We start from the raw sequence: 12,077 nt of genomic DNA on the forward strand, positions 1-12,077 counted from the left end.
AGTTTGTATCAGAAGTGAGGATAGTCTTGTGGGCACTGTTCCCTCAAACTTTGTAGTTTGATTAACTCTAGGTAGAATATATCTGTACTTTGTATTTTTATTTTTCTGCCCCAACATGATGTGCAGAAATATACCTACTATAGCATACTGCCAGATATAGTAAATAGATCTAGTTTTAATGTGAAGGTCGTTGAGTTTTATTATCGTGCATTTTCAAACTTCTATTGAAATGATTAATAAGTTTACCTTAACTGATGTTGTGGGGTTTTTTTGTTGTTGTTGTTAGTTATCATTAGTTTATTATAAAATAGAAATATGGAAATTATTTACATGATGAAAGATTTCAGAACTTCGGTGGAATGGGCAGCTTCACGTTGATGCCATTTCAATAGTGACTTATTTCAGTCTACGTACTTTCCAAGAATGTCACCATCTCTAAATAGGAAATAATCCTTGTCATCTAGAACTACTTTGGTGCCTCCATACTCTGGGAGAAGAACTTTATCTCCAACTTTAATGCTAACTGGTTGAATCTCTCCACCCTTTCCTTTAGAATGCGATCCAACAGCAACTACTGTTGCTTGAGATTTTTCTGGAAGCATAATGCCTCCTTTGGTTACAGTTTCCGCAGCACTCCTTTCAACCAATTCTCGGTCAAAGAATGGAAGAAACTTTCTAAATGCTTGTCCTACCATGACTCCCTCCACCTCAGACTCATACTCTGCTCTCTTGTTTTCATATTCATCTGTCATCAGGAGTGGAGCCAGGCTTTGTAGGACCTGAAGCTCATGTAATTTGGGGGCTCTTTTTGTTAAAAAAAAAAATTTAAAAAGAGTGAAAATATAAATTTTAAAATTGTAAGTACAAAATTATGCACAGAAGTAAGTTTTCATTTAGAGTGAAAAAAGAAATCATAACAAATTTAAAAAATTTTTAAATCAAGAACACAAATGATAAAATCCAGAAAAACAACATAATATTTTTATTAATTACCTGAATCACCTCTGTGATACTTTTCTTCCTGCAACTCTGATTGCTTCATCATATGACAATATTTTGTAGTCTTTCTCTCTCTTCTTTCTTTCTCTCTCTTCTTTCTTTCTCTCTCTTCTTTCTTTCTCTCTCTCTCTCTTTCTTTCTCCTTCCTTCCTTCTTTCCTTCCTTCCTTCCTTCCTTCCTTCCTTCCTTCCTTCCTTCCTTCCTTCCTTCCTTCCTTCCTTCCTTCCTTCTTTTTTTTTTCTTTTTTTGAGACAGGGTTTCACTCTGTCTCCCAGGCTAAAGTGCAATGGCACCATCACAGCTCACTGCAGCCTTGACCTCCTGGGTTCAAGTGATCCTCCCACCTCAGCCTCCCAACTGGCTGGGACTACAGATGCGCACCACCAAGCCCAGCTAATTTTTGTATTTTTTATAGAGGCCCCAGGGTCATGCCATGTTGCCCAGTCTGGTCTTGAACTACTGAGCTCAAGCAATCCACCTACGTTGGCCTCCCAAAGTGCTGGGATTACAGTTATGAGTCACCGTGCCTGGTCAAGATTTTGTAGTATTTTCTATTAAATGAATATAAAGATAAATCAATCTTTTCTCCTTCTTGTTTGAAATTTATTCTCATTACTGATTGTTTAGAAAAGTTTCTTTCAGCTTTACAACTTCCTTTTGGTAATACCATGTAATTTCTTAAGATTGTTGTCAAATTTGGTAAAACCTCTACCAAGTTTCTTTCATATATAAACTTTAAGATTTCAGGGTGTTCAGCTGGGTGCAGTGGCTCACACCTGTAATCCCAGCACTTTGGGAGGCTGAGGTGGGTGGATCACGAGGTCAGGAGTTCAAGACCAGCCTGGCCAAGATGGTGAAACCCTATTGCTACTAAAACTACAAAAATTAGCCAGGCACAGTGTCAGGTGCCTGTAATGCCAGCTACCAGGAGGCTGAGGCAGGAAAATCACTTGAACCTGGGCGGCAGAGGTTGCAGTGAGCCAAGATTGTGCCACTACACTCTAGCCTGGGTGACAGAGTGAGATTCCATCTCAGAAAAATAAAAATAAAAAAAGATTTCAGGGTGTTCAAATTTTCTTGTGCAATGACTAATCTCAAACATACTTTGCATTAATAACATTCACTAATTTGTCATAGATGTCTTATTTTAGTGAGTACTATGTTACCATTATAGTTAACTAAGCGAGACTCAATCTATTTCCAATACGTTTATATGCTTCATTTATCTTCGTTTATTGGATTTTTTATTTTTTGAGACAGAGCCTCACTGTGTCGCCCAGGCTGGAGTGCAGTGCTGTGGCTCACCACAGCCTCCACCTCCCAGAGAAAGGTTCTGGCAGATTCAGTTTCTGGTGAGGCGCTCTTCCTGGCTTGCAGACAGCTGCTGCCCCTGTGTACTCACATGGCTTCTCCTCTGTGTTCATGAAGAGAAAGATTTCTAGTTTCTTTTCCTCTTATTTATTATTATTATTTTTTGAGACGAAGTCTCACTCTTGTCCCCCAGGCTGGAGTGCAATGGCATGATCTCGGCTCACTGCAACCTCCGCCTCCCAGGTTCAAGCGATTCTCCTGCCTCAGACTCCCAGGTAGCTGCAATTACAGGCGCCTGCCACCATGCCTGGCTAATTTTTGTATTTTTAGTAGAGATGGGTTTTCACCACATTGGCCAGGATGGCCTTGAACTCCTGACCTCAGGTGATCCACCCGCCTCGGCCTCCCGAAGTGCTAGGATTACAGGCGTGAGCCACCGTGCCCGGCTGAGCCACCACGCCTGGCGCCTTTTCCTCTTATAAGGACACCAGTCCTGTTGGATTTGGGCCCCATTCTTATGATCTCATTTAACCTTAAAAGCCCTATCTCCAAATCTAGTCACATTGGTTAGGGCTTCAATATATAAATTTCAGTGGTGTCTGGGGAGGGGACTAGGGAGAGGTGGTGTGCTGGGAAACACAATTCAGTCCCTAACAGTAAGCATTTTAAACTTAGCATATTACTCACTAAACAAAATCTTGGTTCTATTCCTATAAAAGACTGTTGATGCCTGGCCCATCCTCCTGCCTCAGCCTCCCAAAGTCCTGGGATTACTGGTGTGAGCCACCACGCCCAGCCTCCTGCTGGTTCTTGCTCATGGTGCTTTGTTTCCTGGCAGTTTTGTGATTTGTTTTTGTTTTTGTCTTGCTTCATTGCTCTACTGACTTTTTAAAAAACATTTTATTTGGAAATTCCTTGAGGCCTGGGATAGATGAGTTCCTCCAAAGGGACATGCTTCTTTTGAGCATCTGAGGGCATCATTGTACTAGGACTATTTGAATCCTAATTCTTGGCTTATGATTTTTTTTAGGTTATAGTGTTAGGTTATATGTGTTTCTGCTGCAAACCTGCATTAGGGCTGGCTTGTGGTTACAGGTTCTTGGAGGAGATAATCTCCCTTTCCCGACTCAGCACCAAATTTTGAGATGAGCAATTACTGTTGTAGTCATCTGGTGGTGATAATTATGGTGGAGAAATGGATGATTTCTAATTTGCCTTACACTGAGAGAGTAACTCTTTGGGACCCAGCTTTATAGGGGGAAGAGGGAATCTCCTTTTAGATTCCCTATTTTAGGTGGGTCTGGGCTTTCATTTCCAACCCACATGCTGCACAGTGCTATTAAACTTGGACCTAAGTTCTTCCAGTTTTGGTAGATATCTTCTAGATTTCACTTCATTCTTACTTTATTATATTTCATTGTTTGAAATGTATTTTTCACATTTTAACATCTTTGAAATCAGTATGTATCTTAAACTGTCTACAATCACTGTCAGCCAGTCAGCCATTACATAAATGTCATTGTTTATGCATGTATGAATATCGAAATTGCAGCATCAAAATTCATTGCAAAATGAATGTCAGTGGCTTGGAAGAAAATCTTGAGACTAACAGTGGAGCATTCTTTTAACCCCAGACATCAAATGTTAGTGGAGCGGGGATGGTATAGTGAATCAGACTTTTCAGCAACACTCCTAAAACAAGTCAGAAGTAGGTTAGTGCTGCATAATAGCAAAGTCAGGCTTAAGAGCCCAGTATCAATGTTTTTTTCATTATGTTAGGGATTGTTTTTTGAAATAATACATTACTAATGTTCTTGATGGCACAGAGAATTGTATGTGGAAGAGTCAGATTAAATGTGAGGTAGTTTTAAGCATACCTTAAGCAAATTTTTCACTTACATTTTACTGTTAATATATGCTCAAGAGTAATATATGATTAAAAATAAGCTGGATCAGGCTGGGGTGGTGGCTCACGCCTGTAATCCCAGCCCTTTGGGAGGCTGAGGCAGGAGGATCACTTGAGCCCAGGAGTTCAAGACCAGCTTGGACAACATAGCAAGACCCTGTCACTACTAAAGTAAAAAAATTGGCCAGGTGCTGTGGCTCATGCCTGTAATCCCAGCATTTTGGGAGGCCGAGGCGGGCAGATCACCTGACGTCGGGAGTTCGAGACCAGCCTGACCAACATGGAGAAACCCCGTCTGCTCTAAAAATACAAAATTCGCCGAATGTGGTGGCATATGCCTGTAATCCCAGCTACTCGGGAGGCTGAGGCTGGAGGACTGCTTGAGCCCAGGAGGTCCAGCCTGCAGTAAGCCATGATCACACCGCTGTACTCCAGCCTGGGCGACAGAGTGAGATCCTGTCTCAAAAAAATAAAATTACAAAAATAAGCTGGTTGCGGTAGTACAGTCTCAGCTACTCAGGAGGCAGAGGCAGGAGGATTGCTTGAGGTCAGGACTTCAAGTCTTGGGTAACATAGCAAGATCTTGTCTTTAAATAAGTAAATAAATAAAAACGAAAGAAAAAAATAGAAGATATGCCTACAAGATCTTCCATAAGTATAAAATAAAAGTTACAAGAAAAAAGTTATAAGAAAGCATTATGTCATAGTTTGATAGCATTTTTGTTTCTTTCTTAGTAGTAAAGTAATGGCATATCTTTCAACCAATGATGCCTTAGAATAGACATACAATACATTAAGTAATCTTTACTTTCTGGTCAGCTTCTGAATGCATTTAAGATTTTTTAAAAATCCAGTAATTTTAGTTGATTTTACCAGATGGTTCAGTCCTGTAGTACCTCGTCTACTATACTAAACAGAAATATTTTTGTAGTACTTTTATAATCAGAAAACATAATATTTCCAAAAAATTGTTTGGTTTAGAAGTGGTCTTTCCGGAGAAAAGGGTAAGAACTATAGTAAAAAAAAAAACAACCAAAACTTTTTTTCTTTGGGATAGGAACATTTTTAGCATGTTTGTATATTATTTGTGTGTTAATGCTTCTAATATTTTGTGTATCTCTTCTCTCTTCTTAATTAGATTTTCTGGAGGCTTGTATATTTCTTGTTTTGGAGACAGAGTCTCGCTCTATCCCCCAGGCTGGAGTGCAGTGGTGTGATCTCCGCTCACTGCAACCTCCACCTCCCAGGTTCAAGCGATTCTCCTGCCTCAGCCTCCCGAGTAGCTGAGATTACAGGTGCCTGCCACCATGCCCCATTAATTTTTGTATTTTTAGTAGAAACAGGGTGTCACCATGTTGGTCAGGCTGGTCTCAAAATCCCAACTTCAAGTGATCTGCACACCTCGGCCTCCCAAAGTGCTGGGATTACAGGTATGTACCTCCATGCCTGGCCTGTCATTGTTTTTTATATAACGATTTTACATAATATATAATAATTTTTCTTACTCACATACTTCTTTGACTTCATCACAAAGATTTAGATAGGTTGGTATTTTCATTATTATTTATCATTACTAATAATACTTCCTAACATTTATCATACACTTTTATATAGCCTACCAAGCACGCTCTTTTTGTACTTCCCCTTTCTTTTTTCTTTTTTGTCCAAGTTCTCATCTGTGGGGTACTTGTTTATTTTACAGGTTACTGACGACTATTCCTAAGACTATTGATGACTATGCCTAAGAAAACATTTATGCCATTAACGTTTCATTGTGTTTGTTCATTTTTTTAGTGTCTTTTTTTTTGTTTGTTTAAAATAGAGAAGGGGTCTTTCTTCGCTGCTCAGGCTTGTCTCAAACTCCTGGCTTTAAGTGATCCTCCTGCCTCGGCATCCCAAAGTGCTAGGATTACAGGCATGAACTACTGCACCTGGCCTAATGTTTAATTGTGGATGGAAAATATAGCCCAAAAGTGTTTTCCTTTATTGTCTTTAATGAGATTTTTCTCTATAACCGGATATGCTCAATTTCTTTTTTTCTTTTTTTTTTTTTTGAGACAGAGTCTCGCTCTGTCACCCAGGCTGGAGTGCAGTGGTGCAATCTCAGCTTACTGCAAGCCTCAGCCTCCCGAGTAGCTGGGACTACAGGCGCCTGCCACCACACCCAGCTAATTTTTTGTATTTTTAGTACAGACGGGGTTTCACTGTGTTAGCCAGGATGGTCTCGATCTCCTGACCTCGTGATTCGCCCGCCTCAGTCTCCCAAAGCGCTGGGATTACAGGAGTGAGCCACTGCACCTGGCCTGGATGTGCTGAATTTCTGTACATGAATGTGTATAGCCATTGTCTGTAGAATATAAAATCTGAAAGAATGTTTTATGTTATGAATTATACTGTTTCAGTCCTTCATGCCTTTATACATACTGTCTGCTTAATCTGTCATGGATATTAGATAATTAAAATCTCCTACTATAATTGTATTTTATATCATTTTCTCATTACAAGCCTACCAGTCTACATTATATATTTAGCTGCTATGTTAGTTCGTATCAATTCCTTAATATTGTATTTTCATCTCTGACTATCCTTTATCATATGCAAGAACTCCACTTGCTTTAGTGCTTTCTTTTTTTTTTTCTCTCTTTTTCAGCAAAAGTGACTACTCTGTTGTCCAGGCTGGAATGTACTAGTACCATCATAGCTCATTGCAGCCTCTAACTCCTGGGCTCAAGTGATCCTCCCACTTCAGTCTCCTGAGTGACTGGGACTGCTGGCATAGGTTACCACATTTGGCTATTTTTAAATGTTTTATAGGGACAGGGCCTTGCTATGCTACCTAAGCTGGTCTCAAACAGGACAGCTATGGCATGGCAGGCGGCTTACCCAAGGGCAAATGATCCAAGAGGGAGGGAGAGAGAACAAGACAGAAGCCACAATATCTTTAATAACCCAATTTCCCAAATGACGTACTATCACTTTTGCTGTATTCTGTCGGTCATAGAGAACAACCCCAGTATAATATGGGAAGAGACAACACAAAGATGTCAATACCAGGAGGTAGGAATCATTGGGAGCTATCTTAAGGCTGGCTACCTCAAACACCCTATTTTTATTCTACTGGTGAATATTTTAAGTTCACAAACATCCTTAACTGTATATTTGCCTACTTATAGCTGCCTGATTAAAAAAAAAAAAAAAAAACTTTAGCCATCATATTATAAGGTAAGCAATTTGGTTTATTTTGGCTTATTTTATAACTTCCTTATCCTTTCTCGTTATTAATTTACTTGGAGGTTTTATAGTTTCCCAAATCAATCTCTCTTCTACATCTTTTTCTAATATTATATTAATTAAGAAGACTTACCAACAACTGTAGTTAATATCACTGCATCAATCAGCGTGCCACCAGAGAAAAAGAACCAGTAGGGGCTGGGCGCAGTGGCTCAAGCCTGTAATCCCAGCACTTTGGGAGGCCGAGACGGGCGGATCACGAGGTCAGGAGATCAAGACCATCTTGGCTAACACGGTGAAACCCCGTCTCTACTAAAAAAATACTAGCCGGGCAAGGTGGCGGGTGCCTGTAGTCCCAGCTACTCGGGAGGCTGAGGCAGGAGAATGGCGTAAACCTGGGAGGCGGAGCTTGCAGTGAGCTGAGATCCGGCCACTGTACTCCAGCCTGGGCGACAGAGCAAGACTCCGTCTCAAAAAAAAAAAAAAAAAAAGAACCAGTAGGAAATACAGTTAGCCCTCGAACAACATGCGTATGAACCACGTGGGTCCCCTTATACATAGATGTTTTTCAATAATTATGTTGGAAAAGTTTTTGGAGATTTGGGACAATTTGAATAAACTTACAGCCTAGAAAAACCATGTAGTCAAAAAATATTGAAAAAAGTTAAGAAAAAGGTATGTCATGAATGCATATAACATATATATAGTCTGTTTTATCCTTAGCTATCATAAAATGTACACAAATCTATTATAAAGAGTTAAAATTTATCCAAACTGACAAACATTTACACACTGAATGTGGTAACTTTCACAGTCGTGAGCAATGTAAACACAGGTAAACATGCATTATTAAATCATAACTGCATAGAATTAACTGTTGTGCATGCTGTGCTGCTCTGATCATGTTTTACCTACCTCCTGTTGCTGTTGTGGTGAGCTCAAGTGTGGTTAGTATCTGTTTAAACCACCGTGTGGCCTTAATCATCTCTGCATGAACAGTTCATCTCTCTAGTAGATTGTACATCACAGTAAAAAATGATTTCTTGAAGTTCTAGCATATTTTTCATCATGTTTAATGCAACACCATAAACCTTGAATAACACCATGTGTCCCATACCAAGTGCCACTAGTGACTAGAAGTGCTTCCAAGAAGCAGGAAAAAGTCCTGACATCACAAAGAAAAGCCGAATTGCTTGGTGCTTACCGTAGACTGAGGGCTGCAGCTGCAGTTGCCTGCCATTACAAGATAAATGAATCCAGCACAAGGACTGTTGTAACAAAAGGAAAGGAAATTCACAAACCCATGGCTCTGCTATGCTGGCAGATACAAAAACTCTGCACACTTTGTGAAATACCTTTTTGTTTGGTATTGAAAATGTAGCTCTTTTTTTTTTTTAGACAGAGTCGTGCTTTGTCACCCTGGTTGGAGTGCAGTGGCATGATCTCGGCTCACTGCAATGTCCACTTCCTGGGTTCAAATGATTCTCCTGCCTCAGCCTCCCAGATAGCTGGGACTACAGGTGTGTGCCACCATACCTGGCTATTATTTTTTTTATTTTTATTTTTATTTTTTTTGTATTTTTTTGTAGAGAGGGAGTTTCACCATGTTGGCCAGGCTGGTCTCAAACTCTTAACCTGTTGATCCACATGCCAAGGGCTCCCAAAGTGCTGGGATTACAGGATTATAGGCATGAGCCACTGCACCCAGCCGAAAGTGGAGCTTTTATGTGGGTACAGAATTGCTGTAAGAAAGGTATTCCTATAGACTCTAATATGATTTTAGAAAAAGTGAAGTCATATGACAACTTAAAGCAAAAGGAAGGTGAAGGATCTAAAGCTGGAGAATTTAATGCCAGCAAAGGATGGTTTAATAATTTTGTTTGTTTGTGTGTTTGGGTTGATAATTTTAGAAAGAGGTTGGGATTAAAAAATGTCAAGATGACAAAAGAAACAGCTTCTGCCAACCTAGAAGCAGCAGATGAGTTCCCAGATGCCACTGAGAAAATCATTGAGGAGAAAGGATATCTGCCTGAACAGGTTTTTAATGCAGACAAATGTGTCCTATTCTGGGGGGAAAAAAATTGCCAAGAAAGACATTTATTAGTAAAGAAAAGAAGTGAACACCAGGATTTAAGACACCAAGGGATAGTCTAACTACTGTTTTGTGCAAATGCAATCAGGTTTATGATCAGAACTGCCCTTATTTATAAAGCTACTAACCCTCGAGCCTTGAAGGGAAAAGATAAACACAAGCTGTTAGTCCTTTGGTTGCACAACAGTAAGGCCTGGAAAATGAGAATCCTTTTTCTGGAGTGGTTCCATCAATACTTTGACCCTTTCTTACCTTACCAGTGAGGAACTGCCTTTTAAATTTCTTTTGATATTGGACAATGCCCCTGGCCACCCAGAACCCCATGAATTCAACACCAAAGGTATCAAAGTGGTCTACCTACTCCCAAACACAAGATTCAGCCTTTAGATTCGGGGGTCATAAGGACCTTCAAGGCTCATTAACGCAGTATTCTATGGAAACATTGCCAATGCTATGGAGGAAACCCCTGATGGAGAGAACATCATGCAAGTCTGGAAGGATTACACCATTGAAGATGCCATCGTTGTTATAGGAAAGCTGTGAAAGCCATCATGCCTGAAACGATCAACTCCTGCTAGAGAAAACTGTCCGGATGTTGTGCATGACTTCACAGGATTTATGACAGAGCCATCCGAGGAAATCATGAAAGAAAGTGATTGTGGATATAGGAAGAAAAAAAAAAAAGTGGGCGGGGGAGGGGGGTGAAGAGTTTCAAGATTTGAATCTTAGAGAAATTCAAGAGCTAACTGACACCACATTATAGGCATTAACAAAAGATGACTTGATGGAGAGGCGTGCTTCTGTACCAGTGCCAGATATGGAGGAAGAAGAGGTAGAAGAAGCAGTGCCAGAAAACAGACATTATACAATGTGGCAGAGGGTTCTGATTCCTCAAGACTCTTTTTGACTTCTTTTATAATATGGCACTGAAACTAAAGCAAATGGTGGAAGAAGGATTGGTACCATACAGAAACAATCATAGAGGGATGAAAATGCTAAAAGATCAACAATTATGATGTATTTCTTTCTTTTTTTTGTTTTTTGAGATGGAGTCTTGCTCTGTTGCCCAGGCTGGAGTGCAGTAGCGTGATCTCGGCTCACTGCAGCCTCCACCTTTTGAGTTCAAGTGATTCTCCTGACTCAGCCTCCGGTGTACCTGGGACTACCTGTGTGTGCCACTACACCCGGCTAATTTTTGTGTTTTTAGTAGAGATGGGGTTTCACCATGTTGGCAAGGCTGCTCTCGAACTTCTGACCTCAAGTGATCTGCCCACCTCAGCCTCCCAAAGTGCTGGGATTACAGATGTGAGCCACCATGCTTGGCCTATACCTTTTAAATTGTGTGACTTGATTAAGGGCATATGACTAAAACAGGATCAGGTTAGGATCAAAATTCAAATATTTGGAAAACAGGACATTTTCTTTTCCACTCTACCGTGTGCCTCCACTGTAGAGAAGAAACAGCGGCAAAATCATGGCATTGCATAGGAAATGGGCTACAGAGATTGAAATTGCTTTCTCTCCTTGGCCGCCTGCCTGCCTGCCTTACTTCCTTCCTGATTTCTCTCCTGCCTCCCTTCCATTCTTTCTTACACTTCAGTTATAAACTGTTTCAGGCAAACAGAAAACTACAGTGACTAATTTAAAAACAATGTATCCACCACTCAGCTCATCACATCTTACTTAACATTTGGTCATACTCACTTCAGATGTTTTGTTTATTTTTAAGAAGCTAAACATTACATATATAGTTTAATCCATTTTGTACCCTTCTGATAAAATCTTTTTCTTTCTCCGCAACCCTGTCCATTATCTTAGTATATATTATATTCTTGAATAGTTTAATACATTTGTTATATGCTATAATATATGATTGTGTTCTGCCTGTTTCTAAAGTTTATTTAAATGGTGTCATATTATAAATATTATTCTGAAAATTGCTTTTTCTATTGAAGATTATTTTTTAATATTTGTCCATATTGGTATATGTAACTCTAGCATATCCATCTTAACTATTAACTATTTTTTATTGAATAAATATGCTTGAATTTATATTCATCTAGTTATCTATTAATGAGCATTTAGATTATTTCTAATTTGCTCTGTTACCACAGTGCTGCAAAGAATATTCTTGTACATTTCTCATTGTACATACATACGATAGTTCTCCAGAATATTTCTACTGGGGAGTAGAATTGTTGGTTCATATGTTATATGCATCTTCAACTTTATTAGTTATTGACAAATCACTCCCCAAAGTGGTTTTACCTGTTTACCTTCTACTCGCAGTGTATAAGTTTCCAATTCTCCATATTCTCACCAACATTTAGTTTTGTAAGACTTTAATTTGATTTTCAGGCCAGGCCACAGTGGCTCACGCCTGTAGTTCCAACACTTTGGGAGGCTGAGGTGGGAGGATTGCTTGAGGCCAGGAGTTCAAGACCAGCCTGGACAAAATAGTGAGACCCAGTTGCTACAAAAAGTTTAAAAGTTAACCAAGTGTGGTGACATGCACCTGAAGTCCCAGTTACTGGGGAG

At 39.7% G+C, this 12,077-nt stretch overlaps 1 non-coding gene across 1 annotated transcript; it reads right to left on the minus strand.

Annotated features, from left to right (window-relative positions):
- Positions 1-354: 354 nt before the first annotated feature.
- LOC703370 (10 kDa heat shock protein, mitochondrial) lies at positions 355-710 on the minus strand. Its single transcript, XR_003729162.2, has one exon. It is a non-coding gene; the product is annotated as a 10 kDa heat shock protein, mitochondrial (transcript).
- Positions 711-12,077: the final 11,367 nt, after the last annotated feature.

This window comes from Macaca mulatta, chromosome 1 (assembly GCF_049350105.2).
Source record: "Macaca mulatta isolate MMU2019108-1 chromosome 1, T2T-MMU8v2.0, whole genome shotgun sequence".
Classification (NCBI taxonomy): domain Eukaryota; kingdom Metazoa; phylum Chordata; class Mammalia; order Primates; family Cercopithecidae; genus Macaca; species Macaca mulatta.